General features: G+C 41.8%; 1 pseudogene; it reads left to right on the forward strand.

Annotated features, from left to right (window-relative positions):
- The window catches only part of LOC131244135 (cytosolic sulfotransferase 1-like), a 76,243-nt pseudogene extending 63,870 nt beyond the window's left edge, over positions 1-12,373 (forward strand).
- The last annotated feature ends 683 nt before the right edge of the window (positions 12,374-13,056 follow it).

A 13,056-nucleotide genomic window follows, 5' to 3' on the forward strand; every position in this document is an offset into this window, starting at 1 on the left:
ATTTTTTAAAAAAAAAAGCTATATAAACAAAATATAAAATACCGTGCAATAGCTTGATGATAGTGGAGACTTCTCTCTTTCTAAATGGAGGCTTTTCTTAGCTTCAATTGGTAATTTTAGAATGAGAGAAGGCCTTTATTTATAGGTAGAAATGTTGTTGATTCGACTCGTCTAAGGTCTCCTTCGACTCGTCTAAGATCTAACCAAATTTCAAATTTTGGGCGAGATCGGATAAAACAGTCTTTCGACTGGTGGAAGGCCCTGCTTCACTAGTCGAGAGCCCTCTTCAACTGGTCGAGTACAGCCTTCGATTGGTTGAGGGTGCTAAAAATTAGTCGCTGGACTTCGAGTCGAGTACCCCTCGATGGTCGAAGGTGTCTCTTTGACTGGTCGAGCAGTATGCTCGACTGGTTGAGAAACCACCAGAAATATCCAAATTTTTAATTTAAACTTGGACTGGTCGAAGAAAATCTTAGACTGGTTGAGCCACAGCTTAGACTAGTCGAACTAAGGCTTAGACTAGTGGAACTAAAGCCTAACCAAAGTATAAAAATCCGTATAATTTTATCATTTAAAAGCACCTAGGTCTAAGGTCTTTCTAGGGTCAATTATACTTGAGAAAACTAGACATTGAAGTGTAAAGCTCGAATCTTCTACTTGAAACTTCAATAGTGCTCAATTGATCTTCTACATGAAGTGTAGTCGAAGGTGGAGCTTGATCTTCTACTAGAAGTGCAGTAGAACTTGAATACACTTTAACTTGAACAATCCATCTTCACGACTTGTACTTAAGCTTGCATTTTCCAACTTCATGAATAGTACTTGCAGGTGAACTTTTCATCTCATAAGATATTTTGTCTCATCAAAATTTGACAAATAAGAGTATGCATAGCACTTACACAAAGCATGAAAAATAAACTATGGAAGAAGAAAAACTCTTTGGTGGCTGCTCCACCCTTGAGTATGCTCCTTAAGACCTTTCTAAACCCTAGAAGATGCTTCAGAGCATCCTAGGGAGTCCTATTTATAGTTGTGGAACTCCAACTTTCACACTGAGTTGGAAAAATCTATACACCGCCTCAAATTTACGCACTCTATGCAGTTTTCCAAAATAGGCTCGAAGTTTAAACCGCCTCAAATTTACGCACTTTGTGCAGTTTTCCAAAATAGACTCGAAGTTTCAAAATATACTTTTTCAAAATAATTTCAGGAATATGTTTGTTTTCAGGACGATTTCAGGATTCATTTTCCTCACTTCAAATCTTTGATTCTCTTCATTCCTCACTTGATTTTCTTGGATCTTTGTCATGTAAATTCTTCATTAATGACTTCTAAATCTCCAAATCTTCATTTAGTAATCTTCTGAGCATAAATCTTCCTTTTTCATCAATTTCACCTTAAGCTCTTGAAATCACCTCACGCATGAAAACTTGCATAATTAAATCAATTTAAGCACTATCATGTTTATAAAACCAAGGTATAAATAGGGAAACTATGCAATATTTCACACTCAATAGCATGAGTGTCCATACAAAGCTTCATAAAGGGCCATGCCCATGCTGGCTTGGAAGCTATTATTGCAGGAAAACTCAGCATATGGAAGGAAATCATCCCAGCTATCCTTGAAATCAAGAACGTATGCTCGCAACATGTCCTCTAGGACTTGATTTACCCGTTCTGTTTGCCCGTCAGTCTGTGGATGGAAGGCAGTGCTGAACTTTAATTTTCTCCCATCACTTCCTGCATTCGAGTCTAGAAGATCGATGTGAATCGGGCATCTTGATCTAACATGATTTCTAAAGGGATTCCATGGAGTCACACTATCTCTTTGATGTAAAGCTTAGCCAATTCATCCGTAAAGTTAGAGGCTCGAATTGGGAGGAAGTGAGCCGATTTCATTAGTCTATCGACGATCACCCATATGGAATCATACCCCTTCCTCATCTTTGGCAGACCCGTAATGAAATCCATGGATACAAATCCCATTTCCATTCTACCAGTGCCATGGGTTGTAGGAGACCCGGTGGTCAGTGATTTTCAGCCTTGACCTACTGGCAGGTGAGGCATCTGGATACATAATCCACTATCTGATTCTTCATATTGTTCCACCAATAGGTCCGCTTCAAGTCCTTGTACATCTTCATACTCCTTGGATGCATTATCGGTTTAGAATTGTGAGCGGTATGTAGGAGTTCTTCCCTCAGCCCATGAAGGTTTGGGACGCACAAGCAGCCCTGGTACCATAGTCTCCCATCAAAGCCAACTCTCCACTCTGTTTCTTCACTGCCGTCTACCCGGTCTTTCATTGTCATTAGTAATTCATCTCCTCTTCGGGCTTTAATGATTTGGCTGTTGATTAATGGTTGAACTCGAACATGGGCTATGGTCTCTTATGGCTCCTCCATGGTCAATTTCGATTCGAAGTCCCGTATGAATTCTATCATATTCCATTCCTTCACCATCAATAAGGCTACGAATTTTAGGGCTCTCTTGCAGCTTAGGGCATCAGCCACCAGGTTGACTTTTCCTGAGCGATATGACACTTCGAATTTGAAGCCTTTCAACGTCTCCATCCAACAACGCTATCTCATGTTTAAGTCCCTCTAGGTAAAGATATATTTGAGACTCTTATGGTCATAAAAGAGTTCAAATTCCTTGCTGTAAAGATAATGTCTCCATAATTTCAATGCAAAAATGACAGCCGCCAGCTCTAAGTCATGAGTGGGATAATTTTCTTCATGTTTCCTTAATTATCGAGAGGCATAGGTGATGACTCTGTTCTTCTGCCTGAGTACGCCTCCTAAACCGACTCGAGAGGTGTCGATGAAGATGGTGTACTTGACTCCTTGCTCGGCTAGTAGGAGAAATAGGGCAGACGTCAATCTGTCCTTTAATTCTTGGAAAGCTGCCTCCACCTCCTTGTTCCAGGAAAAGTTGACATCCTTCTGAGTAAGTTGGAACAGTGGTCGAGCTATCTTGGAAAAGTCTTTAATAAACCTGTGGTAGTAGCCCGCTAGTCCCAGGAAATTTCTTACTTCTGAAACCAAGCTGGGTTGTTTCCAATCCTGTACTATTGCTACTTTGGTGAGGTCCACGGATATTCCGTCTCTCGAGATTACATGCCCTAAAAACTTTATCTCTTCCTTCCAAAAATCAAATTTTCAGAACTGGGCAAACAATTGGTGTTGTCTGAGAGTGTTAAGAACTGCTTGTAAATGTTCCTCATGATCTTCTCAGCACTTTAAGTATAACAAGATGTCATTGATAAACCGTATCACAAACCTGTATAGGTAGGGCCTAAAGATCCTTTTCATAAGATCCATGAACACTGCTGGGCCATTTGTGAGCCCGAACCACATAACTATAAATTTGTAATGCCCAAAACTTGTTCTAAAAGCCGTCTTTTATATGTCTTCCTTCCTGACCCATAACTGATGGTACCCGGACTGCAAATCTATCTTCAAAAAATACTTGGCCCCTTTTAATTGGTCGAATAAGTCATCGATTTTGGGTAAAGGATACTTATTCTTGACCGTGACCTAGTTCAATCTATGATAATCAATACATAGTTTTAACGTCCCATCCTTCTTTTTCACAAATAACACTGGGGCTCCCCATGGTGACATGCTTAGCTGGATGAAGATGGATTCTAGTAAGTCGTCGATTTGAGTTCTCAATTCCCCCATTTTGCATGGTGGAATACAGTATGTTGGTAGGGATATAGGTGTTGCACCTAGCATGAGATATATGGTGAAGTCAATCTCATGCGATGGAGGAAGTCCAGGTATCAGCTTGAATATACTTATGAACTCTCAGACTACTGGCGTGTCTGTAAGTAAATGGTTGTCATACTTATCCAATAGCAAAGTATAGCAACGAATTCGAAGTGGTTGGCTGACTTGGATTGGGAATGTGAAGGAGGCGTCCTCGATTTCATGGATCGTGACTGACCGAATCTCGTAATCGATCTCTACTTTCACCTTGGTTAACCAGTCCATTCCAATGATGACATCATAGTGAAAGATTCTTATCACGATCAAGTCAATGAGTACCTCCTTACTTCTTAAATCTATGGGGCAGTCATGGCAAATCTCTGAAGCATCAAAGAAGGTTCCTGCTATGACAATAATCCCTATCCCCGAGATGGGGGTGGTGTCCAACTTCAGATGCTTAATAATTGTACACGATATCAAGGAGGCAGTGGACCCAGTGTCTACTGAGAGGAAAATAAGGGTACCTTGTATTTGGGTTGTGACTTCGAATGCAGTCGGTACCGTGACGGTAGCATCGGTGCCTTCAGTGATCATCGAATGCACTCACGCTTGTTGCCCACGGTTTGGTGGCGTAATAATGGGTCGTTGTAGTGGTCGATTTTGGTGCATAGGGAGACGTTGGAATTATTGCGTTGGTCCCACCGTTCGTAGAGGAGGAGCTACAAGGGCTTATTAGGGTGGATGGTTAATTCGTTACACAGGCATGTAGTCATTCTCTCTCATCCTTGTGAAAAAAAGGGGTAGTGTGACCCACTTTCTTGCAGTGTGTACACATGCGGTCAGGCCTTACTTGGAACACTGGTGGAGCCATGGGCCTTGGAGGCGAGTCCATTCTGGGTTTTTTACCCAGAAGTGTCGAAGGTTGGGCCTCTCCCTTTAGTCTCGGACCCAACTGCAAGTGGGCCTGTGATATACGTTCCCCATCCTGCTCAAAATGTAGAGACATCTCGACCAAATTGGCGTAGGTGCGAATGTTTGCACAACACATATTCGTATGGATACCCACTCGAAGTCCGTCAGAGAAACGCCGCATCTTGGTTTGTTCGTCTGCCACTATCCGGGGCGCATACCTTGATAATTCCGTAAAGCGATTCTCATATTCCACCACTGTCATCACTCCTTGTTGTAGGCGGAGGAACTCACTCTCTTTCTCATTACAATAGGTGAGCGAATAATAGGTGAGTGAATAATATTTGTTAAAGAAACGAGTCTCAAATTCCTCCCACGTCCAAACCAATCCCGCGAGCACAGATCTTAGGACATTGTCCCACCACAAATTTGCCTCCTTTCAAACCCATACGTAATGAGTTTGACTTGCTCCACCTCGGAGCAGTGGAGCGGTCTAATCATCTTAGGGACTCAATTTAACCAATACTCGGCGTCTTCAGCTCATTGTGTGCCTGCGAAGGTGGGCGGTCGAAACCTTTGAAAGCACTCAAATAAACTACTTGTGGCAAGTACTGTTGGAGCTTGTGTGGGCGACGATGTTGGGGCCGTATTTAGATTTTGGATGATGGTTCCCATAAGTGTGGCCAAGGTCTGTTGCTGTTGTTGTTGTTGCTACTACTGTTGTTACATCAAAAGTAACATCTGCCCCATCACATCCAAGGTCGGGGTCGCCTGAGGCGTAGGTGGTGTAAGGGGTGTAGCGTGGTTAGGGTTAACCCTGGGCGGTATATCCTGGGCCACCTCGTGGGTGGCGTGCATAGCAAGTGGTGGATTTGTCAACCTTAGGTGGTCCTGACCTTGCGAGGATGGTGGTTGTTCAGTCGTCCTCTCAGATTCTAGGCCAGAGTCAAGGCCTTGTCATTCACTAGGCTGACTGATGATTTACCCACCATGTGGGACCCGAACCACACTTTGATTTCCTTTCAGCAGCAAATCCTGCATCCAACCCTAGATAGTATTAGTTGTCGAGATTTGTTCGACCATACATTGTGTTATGTGCATCACATTCTAACTTAAAGAGAAAGCATACATGGTTATTCATTTAAATCATAAAACACCATTTCTTAGTATAGCTCGACAAAATTTAGAACAATTTCATTAATATTCATTGTCTCTTATAGCTCTGTGGTTCTCATTACAAAATGAAAACAAAAGAAAAAGACATTGACACCCATAGGTGGAGCTAGAGTCCTCATGCTATCCCTATTCGACTACTCTCTAGGTAGTCTATACAGATCCTATTTGTAACACCCCGAACATTTCAATAATCGAGTATTGAAAGTTCTCGTGTTACCATGAAATTTAATGTAACATGTACATGTGTACGATACCAGTCTAACCATCCTAACCTTACATCCAGTCCCTAACATGAATCTGACTATTTAGAATAGGCTCCATTCACAGATCAAGTCATCCAACCGCTGATCATGTGGGTTTATATATGTACCTTTTCTTAACTAAATCAACAAATGACCCTTCATCCATAATGATTTAGACATTAGTTCTTTCATGAGAATTACTTTGAAACGTGCCTACAACCATATATAGCCCTTAGATTTCACAAAACTCCTAGATCAGCAATAATTATGAAAATGCCATTAACCTAGACCCCTGAATTCTAGATCATATGGTTCACATGATCCGTTTAATGTGAAACTTTACACTATGTCCATGTGTCATAGATTAGCCATACACATCGAATTTCAGCCCTTAGATCATTGTGAAGTAGCCCAATTAATAAATCATCCTATAACCGTTGATCTTGGTGTCCATTGAGTGAAGAAACCGCGTGGATAGTCGTAGTCGGACATTTCCTTTCATATGAACGGAGTGGATTCGCTCGAAAACATCACAAGTGGACCCCACTTACAGTGCATGTGCACAGTACAACCAGCGGTGCACTGAATGGAAAAGTCAGGTCAGACCTAGTTTGACCTGACAAATCTCCTCTCTTTCGTTAGACTTCCCGCCAGCAGCGGTTTTTAAAACAACCATCGTCTGCTGGGACGGGTTGTGGCCCACCTTGATCTCCCGAAGAGATAATACGAACCATCCACCCCACAGCTAAATCAATTTCGAACAGCTCTGAGGTTGGTTCATGTGAGGACGAGCTCACACGTGGGCACAAATCCGGCCACTGGACTGCGCGTGGAAGGATAACCTAAAAATGGAAAACCGTTTTGAATTGCCTCGCTGGCAATATGCAACATCAGCTGTTGGATGAAAATCATCTCAACCATCCGACTACATCAGGGAGGGATGCGATTCCAACCTCGAATGCAGTGAGAATCGGGAGATCTCCTCAATCCCGAAGATAGAGGATTCTCCGCAAGACGCCTCGACGAGGAAACCAACCACTTTCAAAATCCCCACCACCGAAACCGAAGGTCAGATTCCAATCTCAGCCGTCGAAAACCTAAGTGGAGAGGTTCCGACTCAACCCATGATGTCCGAAAGGAACACATGGAAGAGGAAAACACGACACTTCGCTGTTTTCCATTACGCAATCCGCAATCCTTAGAAGTCCTTTTGTAAAGCCTCCGCAGTTCTCGTTCATAAGAAGACTAGATCCTGATCTGAACCATCCAAAGATAAGTGTAGAGATTTTCAACTGAACCTGCGTCGGCCACGGAGGAAAGAAATTGTAAAGGAAAGAGGAAGGCAGCTATGAACTGCCTTACGCAGTCCGCTCGCGAAGCTACAAGAAACCTCTACGCAACTTGTTCGCACCGAACACTTCGCATACAAGTCACGCTGGAACAGTCTGGAGACCCCACACCAATATAAAACCCCACTCCTGCCTATCGATGGAGGAGGATACGGAACTAAGAGAGAGAGAGAGACATGAAAGAAAGAAAGGAAGGAAGAAAAGAAAGAAAGCAAGAAAGAGAGGAAGAAGGAAAGAAAAACAAAGCAAGGAGACACCTGCCAGCCTCCAGCGGCCACTGAGAAGGAAAACGGAAGAAAGAGGAAGAGAAAGAAAAGAAGAAAAGAAAGAAGGAAGAAAGAGAGAGAGGAAGAGAGGCCAACTGTGCATGCACGGGTTCAAGCCTGACTTAGACCAAAGGAATTCACAATTTCATGATTTTCCTAAAACGGATTGAATTAACTCAACAAAGGATTAACTGAAAACAGGAGTTGATTGGATCATGAATAGTATCCATGCCTATTCTAATATCCATTCCAAATCTTAGCCCAAATCACAACCTAACCTTACCATTCTAAACTACACTTAACTAGATGAATCATATTGATGGTACTAGGTTTGAAGCGATTTGTTACACATACCTAACAATGTTAGGAAGAGATCAAGGTTGATAACTAACAACGTTAGGAAGAGATCAAGGTTGATAAGGTGAGGGTTTTATCCTTTAAGCTTACAGTAATTTAAATTGATATGAATTATCCTGCCTTTTACTTGTTCTCATGTTACTATGATTTTCTCTATGTTTTGTTTAATTTACCATAAACAATTATTAGCCCTTTTGGGATTATGGCATGATGTTAATTACAAGTGATCTTTATGAATTTATGTGGGGCTATGGATACAAGCCTTGCCCTTACCTTTATAAATTTATTAAGTTGGCCCTTGCCACTCTCCTCTTTATTGAGTTGGTCATTACCATTCTCCTTATTATTGAGTTGGCCATTGTCACTCATCTATTTGTTGAGTTAGCCATTGCTACTCTTCTTTTATTGAGTTGACTATTGTCACTCTCCTCTTTATTAAGTTGGCTATTGCCACGATTTCTCTGTGTTGAGTTGACCATTATCACTCTTCTCTTTATGTTATTGGCCTCATGCTTTTATCTTTAAGGCTTGGGCATATATCTTGATATTCTAAAACACCCATAATTCAATTTATATTCTCTATAAGTGCAAGTGATGTGCTAAGAGGTATCACAACTAGTGATTCGAATATTTTATCATGGACATACTATGCTCTGGGTAGAGACCCTCTTGGTTGTCACGTAATTGCATAGGTTTTTGGGTAGTGGTGCACAAATTGATGTGTGTAATTTACAAATGCAGTGTCACATCACTTCCGGGATTGGATGTCGCAAATAGTCACTCCATGAATAAATTGTGTCAGGTAATTCATCCGGCTTATGTGTTGTGAAATTACAGTAAAGACCGCTTTAGTTGAAGTAGGAATATGCCAATATGTCCTAAAGGGAGGTGAATAGGATTTTTTAATAATTTTATAATATTTTAAAATCCTATCAGACTAATCCTAACAACAAGCATATATTAGGATTACTCAAGAGTAACTCTACTGGCTTCCAAGCCTTGTAGAGGATCCAATCACAAACTATTTGAGAGATGAACAAAATGTAAACTAATCTATGATGGATATGACTGTGAGTATGTGTGAGGTGTGATCTCAGATAATTAGATATGAAAGTAATTAAGGAAATCACGTAGTCAAATGAAAGACAACAGTAATCTCAAACACAGTCATTTTTATAGTAGTTCGACTACTTGTCTACTCCACTCCCGGTAACTGCACTCAACCCTTGAGTGTGCTGAATTTCACTAAGGAGGTTTCACAGCGGTTCACCTCAAACCTAAGGTTTTAAATCAGGTTCACCTTCAACCTTTACAACCTACACCTAGGCTGACTATTTATGCTCCCTGAGCAAGGGTCAACACATAGCACCCGGTTTTAGGCACACTAGCCAAGGAACCTCATTGTTTATGCTCTCATGAGCAAGGGTCAGCACAACACACCCACTTTTAGGCACACTAGCCAAGGATCTTCCACAAGACTCTAACTATTTATGCTCTCTATAGAGCAAAGGTCAACACAACGCACCCACCACGTATACTCCCGCCGAAGGCCTCCTACGAGGGCTTGAAGGGGTGAGAAACACCTTAGACCCAATCCTAAAAAGGAATGATCACAAGTGTCCTCTGGACTCTAATAACTTACAGATAAGTGGATGAGTCTCATTCAGCACGTTGTCGAAGATCTCCTCCTTTGTTGACAAAGAATCTTCTACTTCCTTGATCCGCAACACAAATGATGTACCAATACAAGGCTTCAGGTTGGGTCAAGGTGAAAACGGAATCCTACTCTATAAAATGTTTTCCTATAAGGAAGATAAAGTGATTCCAGTCATCTATGCATTCAAGGCATCCCAGCTTAATGATTTGCCATTAAGGTAGTAGCTGGAGGATCCTTGAATGCGAAAGTTCATTCCTCAATCCACTCTATTGAATATCAATGATGAGGGTGGATTGGAGGATGAACTCCCTTGAGAGAAAGGGCTTTGGGTAAATGATCTAAGGTTAAACACTCAAAAGCACTCTCTTCTTTCTCTATCAACAACTAAAGACAAGCTCTCTATATATAGGCAAAAAGTTCCAACGGATATAAAACGTTCACAATTATGACAGAGTTCGATATCTTCGAGTAGGGTCGATATCATCGAGCGTATACTCTCGATTGTATCGACTTGCCGCTCAATGACACAAACTCAAATGCCATACACTATTGGAACTTTTTGCCAACTAATCGAGGGCATCAAAACACGTGTCGATGTCATTGGATTTCAAACTCCAATATTATTGATACGAGGATCGATTCCTCGATATTTAAAAAATGAGAGAGACTGGCTTCGAAATTTTTCAGGCCAAAAGATATGATCGAGGTACACTCGATATCATCGGAATTTGAATACCGATGATATCGAAGGCAGTGTCGATGCATCAATAAATCCAAAGGATTTTCCAGTAAGCTTGCTGGACAAGTTTATGTCCACTCTCGATGTCATCGATCCTGCCTCGATATCATCGATATTTGAATATCGATTATATCGAGTGACCCTCGATCAGAAATAAAAACCACTTGAAAAACATTGCTGAAAAGATTGTGTCCAAGACCGATATCATCAAAGGCTTTCCGATATCATCGATATTGGAATTTCGAGGATATTGAGGGTACTTCGATATATTGAAGGTTTTCATGATTTTCCTATAAAAAATAGAGACACAAATACTCTGCTGTCGATTATATCGAGTCTACTTCGATAAACTCGAGATTCAAATATCGATGATATCGATATGAGAATCGATACATCGATAATTCTATCCAGATGTATATGTAGTTGCTGGACACTTTGTCCTCATTCGATTTTATTGATTGAGTTTTCGAGGACATCGACAGCACATCTCAATTTTATTGAACCTAATATCGATAAATCGACAGAGCTAGAAAACTTAGAGATTTTCTGATTTTGTAAAAAAAAAAAGTTTTCTAACCTTAAAAACCCTATGATGTTCTAATTTGTTTTAAGGGTTTTTATATACCTGGTGTTTTGGGATATGGGCTATGAGGCTTAGATTTACCTGTGGCGAGTTCGTGTACACATCCGGTTGAGGCAGACACTTTGATCAATCTTCCTATAAGGCTCTGCAGTCTAGCTGACTTAACACTCACGCTAATTGACAAACTAGGACACTTTCATGTTGTGCGCCTTGAGGTGTTCACATAAATCCACGGTAGCGTTGGCCATGTCGGCAAATATCCGTAGTTATGGGATGTGGGTCGAGCCAGGTTTTCTATAAATCATATTCCACATTGTGATGATCACTACGTATGATGAGCTGCACATATTTTACTAGGCATGCATCTTATGTAGGTTGTTTACGTATTCTGATATCCTCGTATTAGTGGAGTACGGGACGTATCAGAACCCTTACATTACTTTTATGGATCTCTTGAATCATTGTTAATCTTAAAGGATACCCATCACTATGAGTAGGGCGTTGACCCTCTCCAACCGTACAGATGATGCAGGTAACATACAGATTGAAGAGAGTACCATCTCTCTATGAAAGATTATATTAAAAGAATAAGAAGATAACTTTATAATTTAGTTTTATACTTTCGCTATGAACTCTGATATTATAATAAGCTCCGGGTATTTGATTATTTATTGAATTCGTTTACTCTAATGAAATAATCAATACAGTTAATTTTATTCTCATGAATGTTACCTTCATGAATGTATCTGGATGTGATCTAAATGAAAAAAAAAAGTACGATTTGTAAAGCATCTAATTTATACATTATTAACACCTGATTTTCTCGGGCACGAGTACAAACACTGGTCGTGAAATTTTGGGATGTTACACTATTGATCTTACGAGTCGGGCGAGGGAGGGGGTGCTTCCTTCCCTTGGACACAGCATTAGACCCATTTCATCACCCGGTACATCTTCTCGTTCTAGCGGGTCTGGGTCTCTTTTAGTGTCGCCAGGTCTGAGCGGACTTCAACAAGTCCACTATGGACCTCTATCATCTCTTCACTGAGCTTGCTCAAGAACTCATCCACTGTCAAGGAGGCATGGTACTCTTTATCTTCAGCTTCACTCTTGTCACCTTCTTCCTCTTATTCCTCCCCCTTGAAGTGGATGCCCTCTCTTTGTTGCCCCACTAATTTCATCTGCTCTAGCGTTCGTTGGTTGATTACATAGTATGGCACAAGCCTGCAAGAGGCAACTGGGAGCCGGCACTACCTAGCGATCTTACAAGCAAGGAGGCCAAATGGCAAACTCATCTCTCGAGTAGTGGAGATGGGTTTCAACATCTGGCTAAGGATAATGGACGAAAGGCAAATGTGGTCTCCGCGGCCAAAATGATATAAGATCTCCACCATATAGGGGGTGAGCTCCATACGATTCCCCACTCATGGGTGGACGTTGTAGGTGAAGACATGATGCAACATGCGAAATACTGGGAGCATCCAGAGGCACACAAGCTATTATCTGGCTCCCATGGTGCGTATACCCCACAGACGAACCTCATGTGCTCATCTCGGTGGTACTTCCTCTCGAAATCCTTTTCCGGGATGATCACCTCCCCTCGGTCCACCCCGATTGTGCGGGCTATGTAGTACACATCTACGTGGTGGAGATGTCCACCCACCGTGACCTTGAAGCTCATAGGGTCGCTACAGGGCTCCTGAATGGCAGAGTAAAATTGCCAAACCATTTTCTTGTAAGCCCGCTCGATAGGGTGTGGGACCGGAATCTACCCTAATGTCGTCATCTACTCATGAGTGGCATTGTCAGCAAATACATCTTCGTCAACCCTGGCCTCGAAGCATAGCCTCTGTCTAGAGAACCTGGGTGTGCCCTTGGTGCAAGGCGCACTACCGCTCAAGGTGGAGGCCCCCGCAGCCCCTTTCTTCTTGGGCCTTTGCCCATGGTTAGCTTTCGCTCCTTCAGTCGCGCCTCTCTTCTTGCCCATCATTACTAAGATGATGGGAAGAAGGAAAAAGGTGGAGATGGGGGAGGTGATGGCAGCCATCGGTTTATGAATAAGTAG

The sequence above is a fragment of the Magnolia sinica genome, chromosome 4, assembly GCF_029962835.1.
Source record: "Magnolia sinica isolate HGM2019 chromosome 4, MsV1, whole genome shotgun sequence".
Taxonomy (NCBI): Eukaryota; Viridiplantae; Streptophyta; class Magnoliopsida; order Magnoliales; family Magnoliaceae; genus Magnolia; species Magnolia sinica.